This window comes from Portunus trituberculatus, chromosome 15 (assembly GCF_017591435.1).
Source record: "Portunus trituberculatus isolate SZX2019 chromosome 15, ASM1759143v1, whole genome shotgun sequence".
Classification (NCBI taxonomy): Eukaryota; Metazoa; Arthropoda; class Malacostraca; order Decapoda; family Portunidae; genus Portunus; species Portunus trituberculatus.
In genome coordinates this window covers 2,908,629-2,918,628 of record NC_059269.1, presented here as the reverse complement: position 1 = coordinate 2,918,628, position 10,000 = coordinate 2,908,629, and the positions used below count along the sequence as shown (strand labels likewise).

The 10,000-nt window shown below is 42.6% G+C and overlaps 1 protein-coding gene across 3 annotated transcripts in view; it reads left to right on the top strand.

Moving 5' to 3' along the window:
- LOC123504055 (heparan sulfate glucosamine 3-O-sulfotransferase 6-like) overlaps positions 1 to 10,000 on the top strand; it is a 133,214-nt gene that overhangs the window by 40,169 nt on the left and 83,045 nt on the right. Inside the window, exon 2 of one of the 3 annotated variants that reach the window (XM_045254314.1) lies at positions 897 to 951. The exons of the other annotated variants lie outside the window; for them this stretch is intronic. The gene's annotated coding sequence lies outside the window, so the exon portion shown is untranslated. The remainder of the gene's footprint in view (positions 1 to 896; positions 952 to 10,000) is intronic. 3 annotated transcript variants of the gene reach the window in all.

The following is a 10,000-nucleotide window of genomic DNA, read 5'->3' as shown; positions in this document are numbered from 1 at the left end:
CACACACACACACACACACACACACACACACACACACACACACACACACACACAATAGAGAAGACCAACGTTATGATGCATACAGAATAAGCTTCACAATTCAATCGCCACGCTGAATAAGGATGCTGGTGAAATGTTTGTAGGAGTGAAGATTGTTCTTGCTCTTCCGGAGCTCATGAATCTCTGTTTCTTAGTGTGCAGGAAGCTTCGAAAAGATGCTGAGTAGCAGCGGCACGCTCAAGGAAACACACACACACACACACACACACACACACACACGCTCATAAGTCAGTTACTCACCAGAGGGACTTAGCTGACCTAAAGTACGCATATGCAATTAGCGTTAAATTATCTCCTCGCATTGTATAGTTTGATACTTCTTGTGGATGATGTCTTTTAAAGATATGATTATATAGGAACGCCTCGTGTCACTAAGCCGCCTAGGGCTGGTGCTGGGGGATAATTTCACCGGTTCTGCTCCGCTGAAAAGCTAATTAAGAACCCTTCTCTGCTCTAATAACAAGAGGATCAAAGTCAGATGGGGGGCAACAGTCGGCCTTGTGTGATATATCATAGCTTCTGTGCGGTGTTACAGCCGTTGGTATAGTGGCTGCAGTGGTGTTTTGATTCTCCTGTTTTATATGTATATTTTTATTTATTTATCTATTTATTTCATTATTATTATCATTATTATTATTTTGTTATTATTATTATTATTATTATTATTATTATTATTATTATTATTATTATTATTATTATTATTATTATTATTGTTATTATTATCATCATTATTATTATTGTTATTATTATCATTATTATTATTATTATTATTATTATTATTATTATTATTATTATTATTATTATCATTATCATTTATTTATTTATTTTTTTTTCAGCGTTGCACACCATAACTGTTATATTCTGACGCTTATCCTCGCGCCGTGGGAGATAGTACGTATCGTATGACCTTGGGTTCTACCAGCGAGGTTTTGTGAGTGGTGTGAGTCTGGGCTATAAAGGAGACAGACTCTCACTCCACCTGTCCTGCGGCGCTAGCGGGTCTTGCCTCTTCTCTCTTTGCTTTTTTTTTCAATTTTTTTTTATGGGAGGGGACGGTGGGTGTCATTTATTAGTCTTTTTCTTTTCCTACAGTCGTTTTTTTCTCGCTTGGTCTTGGTTAGTAGTTTACTGGCTCCTCAGTTTTACTGTTTTCTTCCTTGGTCTTTTGGTCTTTTTATTACTGACTCTTGGCGTATAGGTCCATATTTTCTGTTTTTTTTTCAGTTCCTTCTAATTAGATATGTCGTATGGCTGCTTCTCAGGGCATCTTTGTAATTTCCTTGCCTCTAATTTCAAATGAAAAATTACGAATAATCGCTTTTTTTTTCTAGCTTTCTCGGTGGCGTGTAGGTAAGGTGTGGCTTAAAGGTCAAGTGCAATACAGTGCTGGATTACCTCCTGGGCTGGTGCACCTGCGAATATTACACACTTCACATATAAACAGTGTATCAACAAAACCGTCAATTTATTATTAATGCATCAAATGAAATAGTATGTATGAGAGGTTGATATAGTAAAGCCTTCCACGGGAATGTCAGCCACAGTGAGTGAGCGCCGCCTCTGTGTTGTTGGTGTTGTACCGGGTGTTTCGTGCGACTGTCCCTCCGTCACGCTTCACGGCTCCCAGAATAGGAATCTACCGCGGCTGTCTGTCACTGCCATGGAAAATGGAACTTTATTATCTGATGTAACTTTTCGTGTTCGTTTTCTAATTTCCCTCAGCCAGATGCCTATTCATTCTCTTCGTCATATGTCAATGAAAACAGATTTCATTTGATGTATTTTTATGGTGAATGTCACCACACTGGTTCCAGCGCAGGACGTGTGGATCCCTACCTGGTCAGCATCACTATACTGTGCACATTTCCTGGCAACAGTTACAGCCTCTCCGCCAGCCCTCGAGAATAATTAACCCGAGACTGAAGCAGCAGACTCAGGTGTAAGTGGAACAAGGCGTCCTGCAGCCCTGTGCCAGTGAAACTGCAATACTATTATGTTTGCAATTCGGTCTCTGGATGTAGCTACTAGAGTTCGCACAGAGGTAAAGACTTTAGTTTGGTCGTGAAATCCTTGAGAGACACCATTATGAGTCCATGTAAAGGAGGACATTTTGTTCCATCTTTAACACACTGAAGAAAGTGAAGCTCGCTTTGGTGAAGAAGACTGCTTTCAGTCTTGGTGAGCATATTATATCAACTAAAACCTGACCTTCCCTGACGACGGAACCTATAATGTTTGCTCAAGTGTGAAAATCTCAGTTGGCAGACATTCAAGTACGAGCTGAACGAAAGCTGCCACATTGCTGTAAATAGCTTGTCTACATTCCTTTTTTTTTTTTTTTCTGAGCAGGAATAGGAATCGGTAAGTACTTAGTAGATAAATAATGTTGGTAAGGATTTCCTATTGAGCATTATACTAGCGACCTGTACAGATGTCCTCGGTGGGGGAGGGTAGGTGGAGAGGAGGGGCTGAAGGATACTACATTGACCCATTGCTTGGTGAGAGTACTCCGTAACTCCACCGTTTCTTTTAATACTGCGAAGAAAATTCATGCCTCTCTGTAAATTAAAAACCTATTATCTTAAGCGACTATGCTTTACTAAGAGAAAATAATTGTTTAGTTCCGAGCAAGGTATTCGCAGGCATAGTGTTTCCGTCCGTTTATGTGTATGTATAGCCCTGCCTGCCAGCCGCCAGCATCCGTTCAACATTCTACTCCTAGGCCTGTCTGTGAGTGATCTCTAGATTCCACGTCCGCGTACCTTCTCTGATCAATTTTCTGGGAATATGTGATAATGTAAAAAGTGCATCATGATGTTATCTCAAAAGTAAAAAAAATCACTCAACAATTAAGACCATGAATGCCCCAGTATAACGAACATGGAATATATGAGTGATGAATTATGAGCCTGTCCCATGTTTCTTTCGAACCTGCCGAGTCGCCCTAACCATTGCAAACCTCTCCTCTATCTTGCTCCTGATACGGTAAACACAAAGTGAAGCAATGCAATTCTGAGAAAAACTTTTTTCGTTAGCATATTTTGTGATGAAATAAATGTTTTTTATTCTACATTTTTTCTTATTCATTTATTTATTTTTTTCTTTACTTACTGACATTTGCATTGAGTGAAGCATACAATACCCCTTTGTGAGTTCTTAGATGAGGGTTATATTTCTTCACTATAAACCTTCTCATGTCATCCTCTGCTACCACTCACGTGACACCAGCCAGTGTGGCCTCGCACTCATCCTCCACGGCAATAGTGGCCCAAGTTTGTCAGGAAGTTTAGTCGCGGAAACCGATATTCCAATGGTCTGCCTTGGCGGCTTTCCGCTAAGTCTCCTGGGACATTCAGGAAGATCAGACCATCATCACCTCTTGCAGGTAACCCCACAATACATACAAGAGTCCGAAAGCCTCCAGAGAACTTTGCTTTCCCAATTATGCCTTATGAATGTGTGAGACAGGCAACGCGTCGCCCTTCCACATACTTTCTGGCTGCCACACTTGATCCCCTCATCCGCGAAACGTAAACTGTAGCAGTAGCAGCAGGACAGGAACTTTAGCTTGTGTTATAAGCAAGCAGCTCCCGCTGGCAGAGGGAGACGGGGCGGCGCAACTTAATGTAAACAAAGCGACAGGCTGGGGAGGAAGACCAGGTGGAGGGAAGCAAGGGAGAGGTGAGGAAAGAAAGACAAGGAGAAGGGAAGGCGGTTTATAAAAGTAAACACAGGTTGATGAGGGAAAGGGACGCCGCCACTGACCCCGAAGCCTCCTTACCCTCGTCGTCTCAGTTCACGATAGCTATTGATCTTTACTCCAGCTGATTAGGGATTCTTTCCGAGTACGCGGAGCCTGGAAGAATCGCCTCTCTCCTCCCGCTCCCTTCCTCCTCGCCCTCTGTCTCGGATTGACTGAAGGAACCCAACGTCAGAAGCCAAACGCCTTTGGGTCTTGGTTCATTCACTGGATGAATAATGCACGTGATGAGTCCAAGTTAAAACCCATTCCTAAAAATGGTTGAAACTTTAATAGTATAGTTCTAAAAGAGTTTTGAAATCACTACAGACTTTCAGTCATGTACATACACACACGCAATCACACACACACTCACACTCACACACACACACACACACACACACACACACACACACACACACACACACACACACACGGCCCGGTAGCTCAGTGGTTAGAGAGCTGGCTTCACATGCCAGAGGACCGGGGTTCGATTCCCCGGCCGGGTGGAGATATTTGGGTGTGTCTCCTTTCACGTGTAGCCCCTGTTCACCTAGCAGTGAGTAGGTACGGGATGTAAATCGAGGAGTTGTGACCTTGTTTTCCCGGTGTGTGGTGTGTGCCTGGTTTCAGGCTTATCCGAAGATCGGAAATAATGAGCTCTGAGCTCGTTCTGTAGGATAACGTCTGGCTGTCTCGTCAGAGACTGCAGCAGATCAAACAGTGAATTACACACACACACACACCCGGTAGCTCAGTGGTTAGAGCGCTGGCTTCACAAGCCAGAGGACCGAGGTTCGATTCTCCGGCCGGGTGGAGATATTTGGGTGTGTCTCCTTTCACGTGTAGCCCCTGTTCACCTAGCAGTGAGTAGGTACGGGATGTAAATCGAGGAGTTGTGACCTTGTTGTCCCGGTGTGTGGTGTGTGCCTGGTCTCAGGCCTATCCGAAGATCGGAAATAATGAGCTCTGAGCTCGTTCCGTAGGGTAACGTCTGGCTGTCTCGTCAGAGACTGCAGCAGATCAAACAGTGAAACACACACACACACACACACACACACACACACATTGGGCACGCGTCTCAAGGTAATGTGAAGTAAGCAAGAAAAGGGCGAATGTAAAGCTGATAATGGAGATGAGTAGGTAAAATGCGTCGAGATAGTAGGAGATGGAGGAGGGGCTAAAAAAGTAGCAATTGGGTGGTGACCGTGAGGAATGCTAACATATCGGCCAATGAGAATATAAGTATTACACAAACACCCTGATTGTGTGTGTGTGTGTGTGTGTGTGTGTGTGTGTGTGTGTGTGTGTGTGTGTCTATCACTCTAACTTCTATTCAATTATGAATTTTCTCTAACTTATTATTTCTCTAACTTCACATTTCGTCTCTTGCTGAAACAGCTTCTATGAAGTTAAGCGTTCTGAGGCGTCTATGCCAGTTTTTCTCGCTCCTCCAACTGCTAACTCTGTACATGGGTCTTATCCGTCCTTATATGGAGTAGTCTACGTATGTTTGGTGGGGGGAGGGGAGGTTACAATCACACAGTTTTATTAGATAGGGTGGAATCAAAAGGTTTTCATCTCATTAACTCCCTTCCTCTGACTGATTGTCTTCAGCCTCTTTTTCACCGCCGGAATGTTGCATCCCTTGCTATCTTTTATCGCCCTTGTCATACCAACTGGTATTCTCATCTTGCTATCTGCACGCCTTCCATCCTCCTACGCCCTCGCTGCACAAGGCTTTCTTCTTCCTCTCACCTCTATTCTGTCCAACTCCATAATGCAAGAGTTAACCGGCATTCTCAATGATTCATACCGTTCTCTGTTAATCTCTTGAATTCCCTGCTTGCTTCTGTATTTCCATCTTCTTACGGCTTGACTTCTATTAAGAGAGAGGTTTCAAGATATTTGTCCAGGATTTTTTGGCTAACTCTCTTAATGGTTTAGGGAATTAGGAAACTGACAATCAGATAGAAATTCCTTTTTTTGTTGCTCTTGGGCAGCTTAACTTATTCCATAAAAAAAAAAACAGCAACAGCATCACCACCACCAGTATAAACACAAACTGCAGCACAAGAGGCGAGTAGGAAATACACTCATATGTTTGGAAAGAGAAGACAAACAAGAGTTAAAGGTGGAAAAGTATGAGGATAGACTTAAATAATAATAAATAAATTTACAATAAAAATAAAGGCAGGTAATATCAATCATATATACAACAAGCAACACACACACACACACACACACACACACACACACACACACACACACACACACACACACACACACACACACACACACACACACACACACACAACTCTAGGGGGCAGTCACAGCCTGCCCCCGAAAGACAACGCTCCTTCTTCACACAAAACTACATGCACTTACTACACACACACACACACACCCTTCACTTAAAACTCAAAATTTAAAATCGCGACTCCAAATCCAGCCTCGGTGTCCCGTTTTGGGGAGAGGACCAGAAATGTCCCCAGGTCGGACTGCTCTCTCGGTGCCGACCTTGAAGTCTTGACACCTCCCTCGACTTTTTCTTCATCAACATCTGCAACATTCGTGATCTTAGATATAATTTTCAATCAGAACACCATCTCTTCTCTACTAAACCTCATCTTCTTTTCCTCATCGAAACACAGCTGTGTGAGGCAACAGACAGTAGCCCTTTTTCTGTTCCCTCTTACTTTTTTATATCCTCATTTTCGCTCTAAAGCTGGATGTTTGGTCTATGTGCGCAAATACGTAACTTGCACTCGTGCCCTTGCTCTTGAATCTTTCGAGTTTTCCACCATCTGGCTTAGGCTCAATAGTCACTCTCTAACTAAATTTGTTTGTGCTGTTTATCTCTCCCTTATCTCCTCTAACTATAATAAATTCTTTGACTGTTTAACTTCCAAAGTAGAGTACATTCTGTCCCTCTATCCTTTCGCGGATATCTCCATCCTTGGAGATTTCAATGTTCACCATCAGCTTTCCTCTCCCTTCACTGATCATCCTAGTGAACTAGCCTTCAACTTTGCTATCCTCCATGACCTAGAGCAACTGGTGCAACGCCCTACTCATATTCCTGACCGTCTTGGATATACGCTCTGATCTTTTCCTTACATCTAATCCTTCTGCTTATGCTGTTACCCTATCTTCTCCATTGGGCTCCTCCGATCACAATCTCATTCCTGTATCTTGTCCTATTTCTTCAATTCCTACTTACCCAGAGCGGAGGTGCCTCTGGCGTTTCGCCTCTGCCAGTTGGTGGACCCGAGGGGGTAATAAGCTGAATTTCCCTGGAATGATTACTGTTTCCACGGGAGAGACCCAACTCTGTGTGCTGGACCTAAAACAGAGGTGATAATGTCTGGCATGGAGGCATACATTCCTCATTCTTTTTCTCAACCTAAGCCTTCTAAACCTTGGTTTAACATCCTGGTCTCGTGGTATACATGATAGAGAGGTTGTCCACAAAAGGTACTTGAGCCTTCCATCTCCTGAATCTCATGCACTTTATATTTTTGCTCAGTATCATGCCAAGTCTGTTCTTCAGCTTGCCAAACACTATTTCATAAATAGAAAATGTCAGAAACTTTCAAACTTCAATTCCCCTCGAGACTTTTGGCATTTGGTCAAAAACATCACCAATAACTTTACTTCTTCAGTTTCTCTCCTTTATTTCGTCCTGATGGCACCACTGCCATTTCATCTATTTCTAAAGCTAAACTCTTAGCTCAAACCTTTGCTAACAACTCCAAATTGGATGATTCTGGGCCTGTCCCTCCTTCTCCTTCTCCCTCTGACTATTTCATACCTACAATTCAAGTTCTTCGTAATGATGTTTCCCATGCCCTCGCTGGCCTAACCCTCCTCGGAAGACTTATGGACCTGATGGGGTCCTTCCTATTGCTCTCAAAAACTCCTATTGCTCTCAAAAACTTTCCCTCCGTGCTTGCACCTTGTCTGGAAAAACTCTTTCAACTATGTCTATCGACTTCTACCTGTTCTAATCCTGTCCTATAGCTTTAATCTCTTGCTTGTCTGAAGTTTTTAATCAATCCTCAATAGAAAGATTCTTTAACATCTGTCACTTCACAATCTTCTATATGGTCGCTCTACTGGTGATCTGGCTTTCCTTACTGGGTGTTGATCATCCTCTTTCAGTGATTTGGGTGAAATTTTCGCTGTCGCGTTAGACATATCAAAAGCTTTTGATAGAGTCTGGCACAAACCTTTGATTTAAAAACTGCCCTCCTACGGTTTCTATCCTTCTCTCTGCAACTTTGTCTCAAGTTTCCTTTCCAACCATTCTATTGCAACTGTGGTAGATGGCCACTGCTCTTCTTCTAAATCTATTAACAGTGGTGTTCCTCAGTGTTTTGTCCTATCACCCACTCTCTTTCTGTTACCCATTAATGACCCTCTTAACCAAATTTCTTGCCCATTCCACTCCTACGTTGATGATGCCACCCTACATCTTTTCACGTCCTTTCAGAGACGACCAACACTTCAGGAAGTCAACAGATCACGCAGGGCAGAGAAAACTTAGTAGTTTCCAATGCCTTAAAAGCTCAATTCCTCCATCTATCAACTCGACACAATCATCCAGATAACTATCCTTCTTCAGTGACACTCAAATGTCTATCTCTTCCACACTGAATATCATCGGTCTGTCTTTTACTCATAATCTTAACTGGAAACTTCACATCTCATATCTTGCTAAAACAGCTTCTTTGAACTTAGGAGTTCTGTGGCGTCTCCGCCAGTTTTTCTCGCCCTTGCATCTGCTGACTCCATACAGGGGCCTTATCCGCCCCTGTTAGGAGTATTCTTTGCATGGTTGGGAGGGTTCCAGTAACACAGCTTTGTGAGATAGGGTGGAATCAAAAGCTTTTCGTCTCATCAACTCTCCTCTTCTGACTGACTGTCTTCAGCCTCTTTCTCACGCCTAAAAGTTGCATCTCTTTCCATCTTTTATCGCTATTTTCATGCTAAGTGCTCTACTGATCTTGCTAACTGCATGCCTCCGCTCTTGCAGCTCGCTGCACAAGGCTTTCTTCTTCCTCTCATACCTATTCTGTCCAATCCTCTAATGCAAGAGTTAACCAGTATTCTCAATCATTCATACGTTTCACTGGTAAGCACTGGAACTTCTTACCTGTTTCTGTATTTCCATCTTACGACTTGACTTCTTTTAAGAGAGAGGTGTCGAAACATTTGTCCCTGGCTTATGGCTGTCTCTTTTGAACCTTTTAAGGAACCTATAGTTATAGTGGGCCATTTTTTTTCTAACATTTTGATGCCATTGGCAGTCTTCCCTCTTGCATAAAACACACACACACGGTAGCTCCGTGGTTAGAGCGCTTGCTTCACAAGCCAGAGGACCGGGGTTCGATTCCCCGGCCGGGTGGAGATATTTGGGTGTGTCTCCTTTCACGTGTAGCCCCTGTTCACCTAGGAGTGAGTAGGTACGGGATGTAAATCGAGGAGTTGTGACCTTGTCCCGGTGTGTGGTGTGTGCCTGGTCTCAGGCCTATCCGAAGATCGGAAATAATGAGCTCTGAGCTCGTTCCGTAGGGTAACGTCTGCCTGTTTCGTCAGAGACTGCAGCAGATCAAACAGCAGATCAAACAGTGAAACACACAAACACAAACACACACACACACACACACACACACACACACACACACACACACACACACGATATATCGCGTATTTTCTATATTGTTGGTGTGACGTAGATCAATTTTATCTAGGTGCATACATTTTTCGCAGCAAGTTAGCACATACACAGACACACACACACAGACACACACACGCACACACAGATGTAGAATATAGTTGTGATGGAGATTATGATGGTGATGATATTCCTATATATATATATATATATATATATATATATATATATATATATATATATATATATATATATATATATATATATATATATATATATATATAATTCTAACTGACCTTGGCATAGCTGTTGACAAAGCTACCCAGGTCTTAACTCTAGACAGGAACCTTTGTGGCAAACAATTGGTAAAAATTTGCAGAAATAATAATGTTTTTTTTTATGTCTTGGCCTATAGGGCCTGTAGGTAACTTGAAGAGTATTGGAAGCTCTGTTAAGCTTCCACCCATTAGTGGCGCAGGCAATTTCATTTATAGTGGTACTCATAATAGGGCTCATATCAC